The 12514-nt window shown below is 43.2% G+C and overlaps 1 protein-coding gene across 7 annotated transcripts in view; it reads right to left on the bottom strand.

The window, feature by feature from the left end:
* Positions 1-12514, bottom strand: part of PHACTR1 (phosphatase and actin regulator 1) — a 513119-nt gene that overhangs the window by 102300 nt on the left and 398305 nt on the right. The window lies entirely within an intron of this gene.

Raw genomic sequence — 12514 nt, forward strand, 5'->3', positions numbered from 1 at the left:
GGTCCGATTGGCGCTCAACCCATTCCTGCAGCGTTGGAGGAGAGCGAAAGCACTGAAGCTGGTACCAGCACTTACCAGCTTTATTCGAAAGACCTTGCAAGTGCTCTGCTCAGTGCCGGACTGAGCTGCCAAGGGCCCATCAGTAACAGTGGGGGTCCACTGTTCAGCCTCATTCACACACTTATCTGTATTTCTATGTAATAATGCATTGGGTAGTTTGTTGAGTCAATGATGAGATGCTGATTTGTTCTGTACAAAGTGAATAATGCAATGGGGCCAAATACTGCTCATGTTGCTGGGGTAGGTGGCTTACTCCAGCACGGGGGCCCACTGGAGGATTCCCGTGTTCCCTTGTGGGCCAGTCCGAGCCTGGCTGTGCTCTTTCCGTATGAGATCGGCCATTACTGATAGATTGCAGAATTGGTCGGTAACCTAGCCAACGAGCAGTAAACCATGATTTAAAATCCTTTCATTCTTGAGAACATAGAAATTATTTAATTACTATCAATATCATCTGACCTGAGAAAGTCATAAATACAACTAAATAAGTCTACAAGGCCAAAGGCAGGAATAGACACTGTCGGGAAAACTTCAAAACATAATATAATTCCTACACAAATCTGGAGTAACAATTACATCAGATAAGACAAATTGTGAAGGGTTTTATTAAATATCACAATAAGACAATGTACAAAAAACAATAAAATCAAAGTCAAAGGTGAAGACTCAGGACCAAATGTGGGCGCCATAAAGACACAGACTAACCTGGAAGGGAAAATATATAACAACCTTCATTACTACTATATACCAACCTTATGGTATCAAATATTTGGGATATTGATGGTTCACATTGAACTGTGCATATCATTTATACTATCAACTCAGTATTTCTCTCTCTACTGTTATGTTGATGCCTTGCTGGATTTCTCTGATATAGGCCCCCTTATCAATTTTTATTAAAGATAAGTTAAGTGTGTGGATAGATAGATAGATAGATAGATATATAGATAGATAGATAGATAGATATAGAAATATATTCACACACACAACTGATGTGGAAAGATCTTGTAAGCATTGTGCTCCTTCAGTAGATCGGCCACTGCTGATAGATAGAGTTGGTCGGTAACATAGACAACAAGCGCTAAACAACTAAACAAACTTAAAAATCTCTTCTCGAGAACGGAAAATATATGTAATTAGAAGTAAATTGAAAAGTTGCATGTTTTTCCAAGCACTTTGCAATTTTACTAATTTATGATGTTTAAAAAATCACTGTAGGAATAGAGGGGATCGTTTGCTTAGGATCCCTCGGTAATAAGCTAAGGCCCCTTTCACACATTAGTTTTTTGCCATCTGTCACAATCCGTTTTCTCGACGGATCCGTCGCAGATTGTGGCAAAACTGATGTGACGGACCCGTCTACAAAACGGATCCGTCGTACCAGTTTTTTCAGGCCAAATCTTATTTGCTATTGAAAACCTACATATACCGTGGACGAAAGAGAGAGAGAGAGAGACATTTTTAACCAAACAGTGTTTTTACAATCCAGCTGAGCATGCTCAGTTAAAAAAAATGGAATCCGTCGCCGGATCTGTCATTTGACGGATGACGACGGATCCTGCGCCCATAGGCTTCCATTCTATAAAACGACAGACAACGACGGACCCGTCGCTGTCCGTTTTTTCGCCGTACACAAAAAACTTTACTGTGGACTTCGCCTCCATCGGTATTTTTTGACGGATCCGTCGTACGACAGACGAAATGTGAGGCCATCTGTCACTAATAAAAGTCGATAAGAAAAAAACGTTTTCTTCAAAATTGGATGGATTGTGACTGATGGCAAGAAACTGATGTGTAAAAGGGGCCTAAATCAGATATAAGCTACAGGAAGCCTCAACATAAGCCCTGGATAAATGTATGACATGGTCATCCAATAATGTGAACTGGTTCCATGAAACACCTGCAGCGTCCCCCGATAATGCCGACCGGTTACAGTTTTGCTCAGCCAGAGCATGATCTCCATTCTGAAAGGAGGGTTTGTCTGGTCAAGAAGAGCCCTTTAACTGTAGCTTCAGAAGAAAAGCATTGGATTTGGAGCTTTGCACAGTAATATGGAGTTATGACCCTTATAAATATCGAAATAAATCAACACGTAACTTTGGCTTGTTAGATTTTGAGGTACTTTACGAAAGGGTTTTAGGGCAACTAATGCCCCCACAGAGGTAGTAATATAATGATTCATTATCGTTCACTTCACTCGGTATAATTGGATTCCACTAAATCTCCACGTCGGTGTCACTACCTTCAGCAACACTCTTATGTGAAAATCCGTGCTGTAGAAACTTGTAACAAGCAGGCTCGGTTTCTTGATTCTTCCAAGACATCTGACACCGGCATAAATATACAATGAGCTGCACACACATCAGAGATGAAGAGTGTCGGAGATATGCCCTAGATAAGGGCTTACAACTGCACTCTTTAAAGCAAATTAAAGTTCATTCTTTTGACATGGAGACATTTGTCAGAAAAGGCTCTAAATAATCCTACCAGGTCCAACCGGCAATGCTAAACCCCTCCATCCCCCTCCTCGATTCACAGAAGACCGGCACGTTCTACAGAGCATCCAACAAGAACCGTCATAAACAAACACATTACTATAGTCATTGTATGGATGTAAACAGACCGCCTGTTACATGTACGAAGCTTAGAATTCATTCATCAATTACTCATTATTTATAATTTACAGCAAAGGGTCATGTCAAGAATAAGATGCAGAAGAAAAATATCTTCAAATTAGAGATAAGAAAAAAAATCACATCAAACCTTTTTCTTGATGCCGATATGAACAGACATGAGAGGACCCAGCTCATTAAAAAAAACTTATTATAAAAAGACCTGAAGGAAGAAGAACCAGAGACGATGGATCGGTGAATCAGGGGTTAGCAGAGAAAATGACTCCAGTATAGGGGCAGCAGCCTGCAGTTCTCCAGAAGTTGTGGGGCTGCAGCTCCGAGCATGCTTTGAAAGCCTCAAGCCGTTCTCTCTTAGACCACTTTTGGTACTAACCACTGTAAAAGGGGTCTTTTCCACTCTTGTCCTTCTCTCCTTTCAGTCAAGCTACATAAAGGCATAACGGAGATACAGGCTTTTCATTTTGAAACAAGAAAGGCATGAATGCTGGGAAGTGAAGGAAAGGAAGCCCCAGCGCCAATAGTGCTGGCAGAATGTTAACAAAGGGGAAATGCAAAGTCAAAAACAGAGTATGCCAAGTGGCAGAGCATAAGAATTGGGATAATTCCTGGACATATTAGACTGAGACATAAACAAAAATGGATATTAACATGTTGAGTGGGATGAGATTAGAAAGACATTTGGAATCATTCATAAGAGCTCATAAAGCCAGAATACTGGTGTAAAAAGCTTTGAATAGTCACAAAACTTTGGCACAATACAAGGCTGCACTAAAATGTTGTGATTTTTGGAGATGCCACTACAATTTCACCCAGTTCTGACAAAGTGGGTGAAAATGGAGGATGGGAGAGTGGCAACCCCTGTTTTTCAAATTCATGTCAAGCTGCAATGTTCCTTACTTAACAAATCATACTCCAATCACCGACTAGAAAAAGGCTTGTGACACGGCATCACTCACGGAAACATACCACTTCGCTGAATGAATAAGGAGCATCTTACTCCAGCACACCCACTCAAAGACCGGCAAGAAAACTGCTGGAAATCAGGACTCAGGGCCTATGCTTTACTCTGGTTTGGGATTAAATGACAAGGACTCTTTAAAGGGAATTTGTCAATAGAAGCAAACCTCCTAAACTGTTTATACAGGCATGTAGGTAAGAAAAAGTTGAATAAAATGATACCTTAATATCTGCGATCTGATGTCTTATTCCAGAATAATCCACACTTTTCATCTATGTAAATGAACTGTTAAAATGAGCTCTGGATTCAGATTCTCATTGACATCTATGTGCGGCCCAAAGATCTTAACAGCTCATTTAAATATTTAGAAAAATGTGGATTTTTCTTTAATAATATATCGGATTATTGATACCAAGGTATAATTTTATGCAGCTTCCTATGGCCTACATGCGTATATAGACGGCTCAGGAGGTTTGTTCCTGCCAAAACATACCCTTAGTAGATGTTCAGAGTTTGGACTGCTAAGGTGATAAGATCTACCGTATTTTGTATTTCGAAGTCTCCTAATGCATGTAGCAGCTGATCCACTCACGTGATATTTGTTATATTCTCTATATGGTGTAATAAAGCACTTTATGGACACAATCACAACCTTTGAATTGTAAGGCGGGCTTTACATGTTGTGACATCGCTACCGATATATCGTCGCGGTCACGTCGTTAGTGACGCACATATGGTGCCGGTAGCGACATCGCAACGTGTAAATCCTAGGTGCAACGATGAACGAGCGCAAAAGCGTAAAAAATCGCTGATCTGTGTCACGTCGTTCATTTCCATAATGTCGTTACTGCTGCAGATACGATGTTGTTTGTCGTTCCTGCAGCATCACACATCGCAATGTGTGACACCGCAGGAGCGACAAACATCTCCTTACCTGTGTCCACCATCAATGCGGAAGGAAGAAGGTTGGCGGGATGTTATGTCCCGCTCATCTCCGCCCCTCCGCTTCTATTGGCCGGCCGCTTAGTGACGTCGCTGTGACGCCGAACGCACCTTCCCCTTGAAGGAGGGATTGTTCGGCGGTCACAGCGACGTCGCCGACCAGGTATGTGCGTGTGAAGCTGCCGTAGCGATTATGTTCGCTACGGCAGTAAGCACCAGATATCGCATGTACGACGGGGGCGGGTGCTATCGCTCTCGACATCACTAGCAATTGCTAGCGATGTTGCAGTGTGTAAAGCCCGCCTAACACCCTGTACCCTCCCCGGAATTCCCCTTGGCACGAATATATAGGACAGGGTGGTCTCATATACCTATTATCAAGGTTTCCTAAGTATAGAGAACATGCGTGTGTATGGTAAAGATAAAGGTCGTTTCATATCATCCATAACCTATAATGTTATTATTGTCCATGTGGTTGGCTTTTAAATTGTGCCTGATTAATACTCCTGCTGATGAGAATGCGTATTCGGAATTCATAACCCAATTACAGTACTGAACTATGTTATTTACTACAGTATTTTGGTTTTAGATTATAGCAACCCCCCACCTGCTCAATACATGTGGCTTTTCATTTCAGGGCTGTATGGCACGAAACGTTTTTAGAAGAATGAGCTAAACAGCATGGCAGCCCGCTCGATAGTTAGATTTCTACACTGCTGTATTACAGCTATTTAAACCTCCCCCTCCCCTCTATACCCAGTACCATACCTCCGCCTCATTAACCAGACTCATTTAGAGCTCTGATGTTACTACGGGGCTTACTACAGTACGCTATGAATTATTGCCACACATTCATTAACAGTCTCCTCATGAGCTTTGCCTGTCATGGATCACCTGCACAAACATGCTCTACATCCATAGGAAATCGGGTTCATTCTTTATTCTCAAGAAGGTATGGAGTTCATTTATGGGAAATAAGAGCAAATCATCACACAAAGAAAGCCATCAGAGATGTCCACACAGTGGAGACCTGCTCTGGCTTCCCAATGCATAAAGGAGGCTCTGTGTATTATAGAAGTGAGCTAATGCAAAACTTACTCCATATCTCCAGATATCTAATGGATATAATGCATGTCAGGACATTGTGTTAAGCTCTGGCTCCCAATCTTTTATAATTTGTAAAGTCACCTTAAAATAAGATATGCATTACTGAGCAACATGGAATATTAAAAATGGCAAAAACTAGTTAAAGGGATTTTCCAGAACTTTAAGGAAAAAAAAACAACTGTATAAAACCCAGTAGTAGTTGGTTCTTCTCCTCCAATGATGACAACCACATGTCCACTAGAAGAAATGATATGTCGCTTCATCAATCGAAGGAACTAAACCATCAAGGACCACCAGAGCATTGAACATGGACATAGTGTTTGATTTTTTTATTTTATAAAATGTTCAGGTGCCAGTTTCATTTTTCTAAATTTCTTATAACGCCTTTAAGATATCAATAAGTAATATGGATCTTACCTGTGATGTTAAACACAAGGGCTTGGCTCCTGGGTCAACCGTACTATGACTATTTATTAATCATTATGCCTAGAATAAGGGAAACAACTGGGAATGAGCAATCCTTGGAACACTTATTTTATGACTAGCTGTATTACTCAGCGTTGCCCGGGATAGTAACTGTCTCTCCCTTTGTCTGTCTGTCTCTATCTCTTTGTCTGTCTGTCTCTATCTCTATGTCTGTCTGTCTCTATCGCTTTATCTGTCTGTCTCTATCTCTTTCTGTCTGTCTCTATATCTGTCTGTCTCTATCTCTTTGTCTGTCTGTCTCTATCTCTATGTTTCTCTGACTCTATCTCTTTGTCTATTTCTATGTCTGTCTGTCTCTATCTCTTTGTCTGTCTGTCTCTATCTTTGTCTGTCTGTCTCTATCTCTTTGTCTGTCTGTATCTCTATGTCTGTCTGTCTCTATCTCTATGTCTGTCTGTCTCTATCTCTATGTCTGTCTGTCTCTATCTCTTTGTCTGTCTGTCTCTATTGCTTTGTCTGTCTGTCTCTATCTTTTTGTTTGTCTGTCTCTATCCCTTTGTCTCTTTGTCTGTCTTAGAGTCTCTGTATCTCTTTCCCTGTCTGTCTTGGCTGACAATTGGCAGACGAACACTTGTTCATCATGTAAGTTGATTTTGAAGTGATCTCAAACTCTATCATTCTCGGCAGCACATCATCCAGTGTAAACAGAACATGTGCTGCCGAGAACATGATGTGGTCAGCCTTCTAAGCAGTTACTGCCAATCAATTTGCATATAGTTGATTGGTAACCATTTAACGGTTTCAATAATGCAGTGTAAACCTAGCCTAAGGGAAACACATTAACATACCAAGCAAGCTACAGCCAAGTAGATTGGCATTGCAGCAAACATCGATTTATTATTACTGATTTTTGTTTAATCCATATTTTTCAAATGTTATACTTCAAGCAATATCTTTCACAGGCATATACCTGGTTATTTACCATTTCTTTTTTGTATTTCTCTGAAATTTCATGATGTTTGCGATTAAGGAGCCACTTCTAAAACTCCTTTACATGTTCAGCATGATCTGCCTATGGAGAATTTGAAGAATTAATTTACTATTTTAAGACTTTAATGTGGGCTGTGCAGCTGTAGATATTTTTCGAGCCTTAGCAACTCACACAAGCTTGTAGCTGCCTTCAGAATTAGATGGTGGGAAGATTACTCCTGCAACTCGTCTATCAGCCGTTCCATAATGTCTTGCGCAATCTTGATTATACTGCTATCTCATATGCATTATCATTCATGGAGACTTATTCAGACTTGGGGGAAAAAAGTCTATTTATTCAATGAAAAACAGTGCCAGAAACACTAGTCTAGTCACATATTTCAAGGACTTTATGTAGTTCTTAAAGAGATTTAAAAATGGTAACACAATTGCCATAAAATATCAGAGGATGGAGTGCAGAATGGGTGACATTGATCTGTAACCCATGGGAGAAGACAAACTCTACTGTTTGATCTACAGGTTGGCGTTGGCTCCCAATCAGGTGGTTCCAACCCCCGGTTCTAGATGGGACTAGAATATATTCCAGGACACAAATTCATCTAGAACTTTGAGAAATTCACCAAACAACCTAGCCTGCCGCTTCTTCAACCAGGTACGACACTTCACAAGACTTGTGATCACAATTTGGTCTGGTAAGCAATGCTAAGATGGCTCAGATGTCCTACTTACAATTACATATGGTGAAATGTCTGAGAAGAGATTATAACAGTCTTCTATCTGAATTTTCCTTTTTCCATTGCTCAGATATCCCCTAGATTTTTCTACATGCTTCCACTTACTTTTTATGAATAGGTATTTCCAAAGTAAGACCTATTTTGACTTTATTTTTTATAGCTACTATAGTACCATTAGATATCAGGTAAGCAGAGGACTTATTCTTGTTGGAGAAAACAAGAAGAATGTCACGGGGGCAGGATGACTGGACCGGAATACGTAGACTGACTATCAGACTGGGGACCTTGCACAGTCCCTTAGCTCAGAGGTACACTTGATGGTAGCGAGGTCTGAGTCGCCAGCTTGACCCTAACTTTTGTCGAAACCCTGGTGTAACTCCCCTCTCTCCGCCTCTACACAGGGGGTGAGCCGGGACCATAGTCTCAAATCCCACAATTAAACTCGGACAGGGGAAAAACGAAAACTCGTATACACGGCAAGCAAACACAAATGAGCAACAATACATGCACAGGGGAAAATAACATAAAAGCGAGGAAGTAAGCAGACAACCGGGAAACTTCCACACCGCACAATTAGTACACCACAGACTGTTGCAGTCAACACCAAGATGGCAGCCTACACAGCAACTTGCAGAGAAGGCTCCACCAGCTCATTCCTCCTCCAGCATGTGACCACTGATTGTCTACACAAGTCCCATCTGTTATTTTATCACACTTTCTGAGTTTTTTTCTACAGCTGGATAACCCCTAAAGAAAGCCTGCAGCCCCTATCTAAACTGGTTACTTATTTTACAAGTTTTGATAAAAATCACAGTCCATATATTGACTACACTGACATTCGATGACTTCGTCTTGACATAGAAAATGTGAACCAAATTCCATACTATGATGCTATTTATTTCTCATTGCCATTGTAGCAGGGTTGACAACAATCCTGAACTTCCTGCACAATCTGTAGATATAAGGAACTTTTTTGTCCTGTTAGTAAAAAAAATGTAAAGCGTCTTGTGATTTTTTTGAAGCAGAGGAAACTCATACAGATTATTATGACGGTAAGTATCAACATTTTTCAGTTTACAGTAAATGCAGCTACTATCTTCATATCATAATTATGGACCATACTGAGGACATGCATCACTTATAATGATGATAATTATTATGATTTTCCAATGTATGAGTAAATCATATTGTCGGTCTGTGATTTTTTTGATACTTTGCCCAAAAAATATAAGTCAAGTTGGCAACTCTGTATTGTGGTGACCTTGCGCTACGGACTGCATTATATAACCCTACTACAGTAAATAGCCGTTCACAAATACGCTGTAGCTTTTAGAGATTCCCAAGACAGTTTGCTGATAAAAGCAATGATATAAAAGGATGATAGAAAATTGAGAGCGAAACATTAGCTATAGAAACAATGAAAAAGCTTCATTCGGACACATCCAATAAAGCCCTTCAAGTCTGATAGTTAAAGGGAATCTGTCATCACGCTTTTGCCACCTAATCTGGGGCAAAGACTCTGATTCCTGCAGTGTTTCACTTACTGGGCTGCTTAGTGTAGTTTTGATAAAATCACTGTTTTATCAGCAGGATATTATCATTAGAGGACTGGTAAACCTGCTGCCAAGTAGTCAAGCATGAGCTAAGTATAACTCCGCAAGTAGCCCAGTAAGTGATACCTCGCTGGAATCAGGGTTTCCGTCCCTACATTAAGCTGCTGTCTAATGAGGCAGTAAAAACCTGGTGACAGATTCCCTTTAAAAAATGTAAATTAATAAAACAGATCCCATCAGAATTGGGTAATTTGATGAGTTGGGATATAGTTAGATTTTGATTTTATGTTCACATTGACACTCACGTACAGATATAAGAAGACACAGAGGACCACTTCTGAATAGTAATTGAAGAAATCCTGTATAATAATAGATTTGAGGCTGGAGACATGCTTATGAAAATGTCTCATCAGCAATAGCTTGTGTATCTTTTCTTAAAGGGGTTGTGATATTGATGATCTTTCCTAACAATTAAGATATTAGGAGGGGTCCAACACCTGAAAGTTGTCATTGACCTGAGCAGCAGATACATCATATGTTGACAGAGGCTGAACAGCCACAAGAGCTGATGTACAGTACCTGGAGTGGCCATTACCCAGAGACTGGAGCAATTCTGTCCAACTGTGTTTGACTCGCCCACCCCAGGGCTATGGGACACCCGGTGGCGGGCCGGACTAGTCCGGTGGTAGTCAGTGGTGGCTGGGCCCGGCTCCGTGGCCCTGGTGGGTGTCAGTAGAATATGTGGCTTGATGAATAAAGTTTGTGTTCGTGACGCCACCTGTGGTCTGCGGCTATTAAGCCGCCGCTGCTGTGTGAGGCCTCCGGGGTGATAATATAGCAGCGATGGTGGTACTGCTCCCCACAGGTGGAGTGGAGCCCCGGGGACACTGTTAGTGCTCGTGAAAGTCTATGATGTAGTGGAAGTCTAAGCAGCTAAAATAACAGAGACCACTCCAAGGGTGCAGTTCAAGTTCTTTACTCACAATTCTTGTCAAAGCCGGCAGGAACCCTTGGACTGCTGGGACCACTGTCAGGGACCTCCGCCGTTTCTGGGTGATTCTTGGAGCAAAACCCGGTGCCCTTCTCTTAAGTGTCTCTGTCTTACGCTGTCTTCCTAAGCCTTGCCTTTTTGTAGGGTAAACCTGGCTTGGCCTCCACAACAGCCTCCAGGCTGGGGGGTCACCTGTCCTGTCGGCTGATTACCCCTTTTCTAGAGGTGCTGCTGTGGGCTGTGGCCCAGGGAGTTTACAACATTCCCTGGGCCTCGGTTTTTACTGTTTGGAGATGATTTTGCACTCCTCCGGTTTCTAGGGACCGTCCCCTGTTGCAGCTTGATCCCTCCACCGATGTTCCTGTGGAACAGGCCACCGCAGCTCTACAGCTACCCGTGGCCCTGGGACCCCTTCTGTTCTCTGCTTGGTGGCACCTGGACCCTCTGAGTCCCAGGATCTTCACCAGGAAGCGTCTCTTTCTTCGTTTCAGCTCCTGACTGACTTGGAGCTCTCTTTCCTTTCACTTCTCCTCCTTGCCTGCCTCCTGCAGGCCTCCTCCTCCTTCCCTACACTCTCTCTATCTTCAACTGACTAAACTTGACCTTCCTTTCTTTGTCTGCACTCTTGTGGCTCCTCCCACCTCCCCAGTTGCTCTGATCTACCCTATAGGAGCAGGGATGGGTCTTACGGCCCCTCCCAGCATGCAGCATGGGAGGGTAACTGCCACTATCCCTGGTCCCAGTGTGTTCCTAGCAAAGGGTGTAGTGTAGATTTACCAGGGGACCGGTGTTCACTCCTTTCCTCACCCAGAATGGGCATCACACCGCTGGATGGGGTGCAATGACTTGTGGCGACGGAAGCTTCAGGGGCGCCACACTCCCCCACAGCGAATCCCAGCACGTCCTCGGGCTGAAAAGACAACAAAAACATGTGGAAGAACTGCAAAAACATTTTTGTTATGCATAACAATAAAACAATTAAACATTTCTTCCCTTTATGGGAGGCACAAGTACTTTAACGTTGCAAACTTTCTTATGAAGAAACTTCTAAGTGTGCACTTTCAGTCTATTGCACAGTTTGGGCACATCCCACATAATTCTGGTAGGGGGCATAACTGGTGCAACTAATTACATTTTTGGCTACAACAAGTCCAGTAGCCCGACAGTTCGTTCAGCTTTCTCAAGCTACAAAAACAACATACCAGCCACTAAGTCCAGTGGCCTGGTAACACAGGACACATACATTTACTTTCACCGGGGACCACATTCCAGTTCCGTGGCCCGGTACACATACACATGGGGGGGTGACTTCTTCAAAAAGCACAAGGGGCAGTAAGGCAGGGCAGGGTGTCATCTTCAAAAAGAACATTAGGGCAGCACATAAGGGACATCTTCACAAAGAATGAGGGGCAGACAGGGGCTATTTACAGTTCAGCATCATTTCTTCATTCTTCACTCACGAGGATAGATGCGGGGGTCCCACTCCGGCATTGCTCCGGGCAACAGGTATGCCAAGAAAATCATAGTCTGGGTCCCCTGGGCGCTGGTCACTGACCTACTGCGAGGCGCTGCAGCCTGGGCAGGAATGGGGCTTCTTGCATGCTCAGCTCGGCGTTCCTGCAAAGGGCTGCTGGTTTGCAGGGGGCTGTTGCTGTGATCTTTGGGGTCTTGCTTTGGCCGTGCACCTTGCATCAAACAAGCCATAGAGATCCGGGTCTGTGTCTCCTGCGTGGCTGTTGCAGGCCCGCTGCACAGTTCTGCGGCTTGGGCCTGCTTTGAGGGAGTGCTGCGGCTGCTGCTGACAGGGGAGACGCTGCACGCTGGCATAGTGCGGCGCCACTCCGGTTCTTCTGGGGCCGCCTCTTCCCGCAGGATGTGTACATGCAGAGCGTACCAGCCAAGGCTCCCCATCAGCCGGGTGTACTCCACGGTGTCACCAGGCTTGGCATCTCTCTCAGGGTGGCCTTTGGGCAAATGCTCCTCGATATTCCGGCGGGCCACAAAAACATCTTTGCCCAGTCCGGGCTCTCTGATGAAGCCCCAGCCTCCTTTCTGCCGAAAGTCTATCACTAGGCCCCGTCTCACTGGGCTCTGTGACCCCTTGAGGGCCTTTCGGATTT

Source organism: Anomaloglossus baeobatrachus, chromosome 6, assembly GCF_048569485.1.
Source record: "Anomaloglossus baeobatrachus isolate aAnoBae1 chromosome 6, aAnoBae1.hap1, whole genome shotgun sequence".
Lineage (NCBI taxonomy): Eukaryota > Metazoa > Chordata > Amphibia > Anura > Aromobatidae > Anomaloglossus > Anomaloglossus baeobatrachus.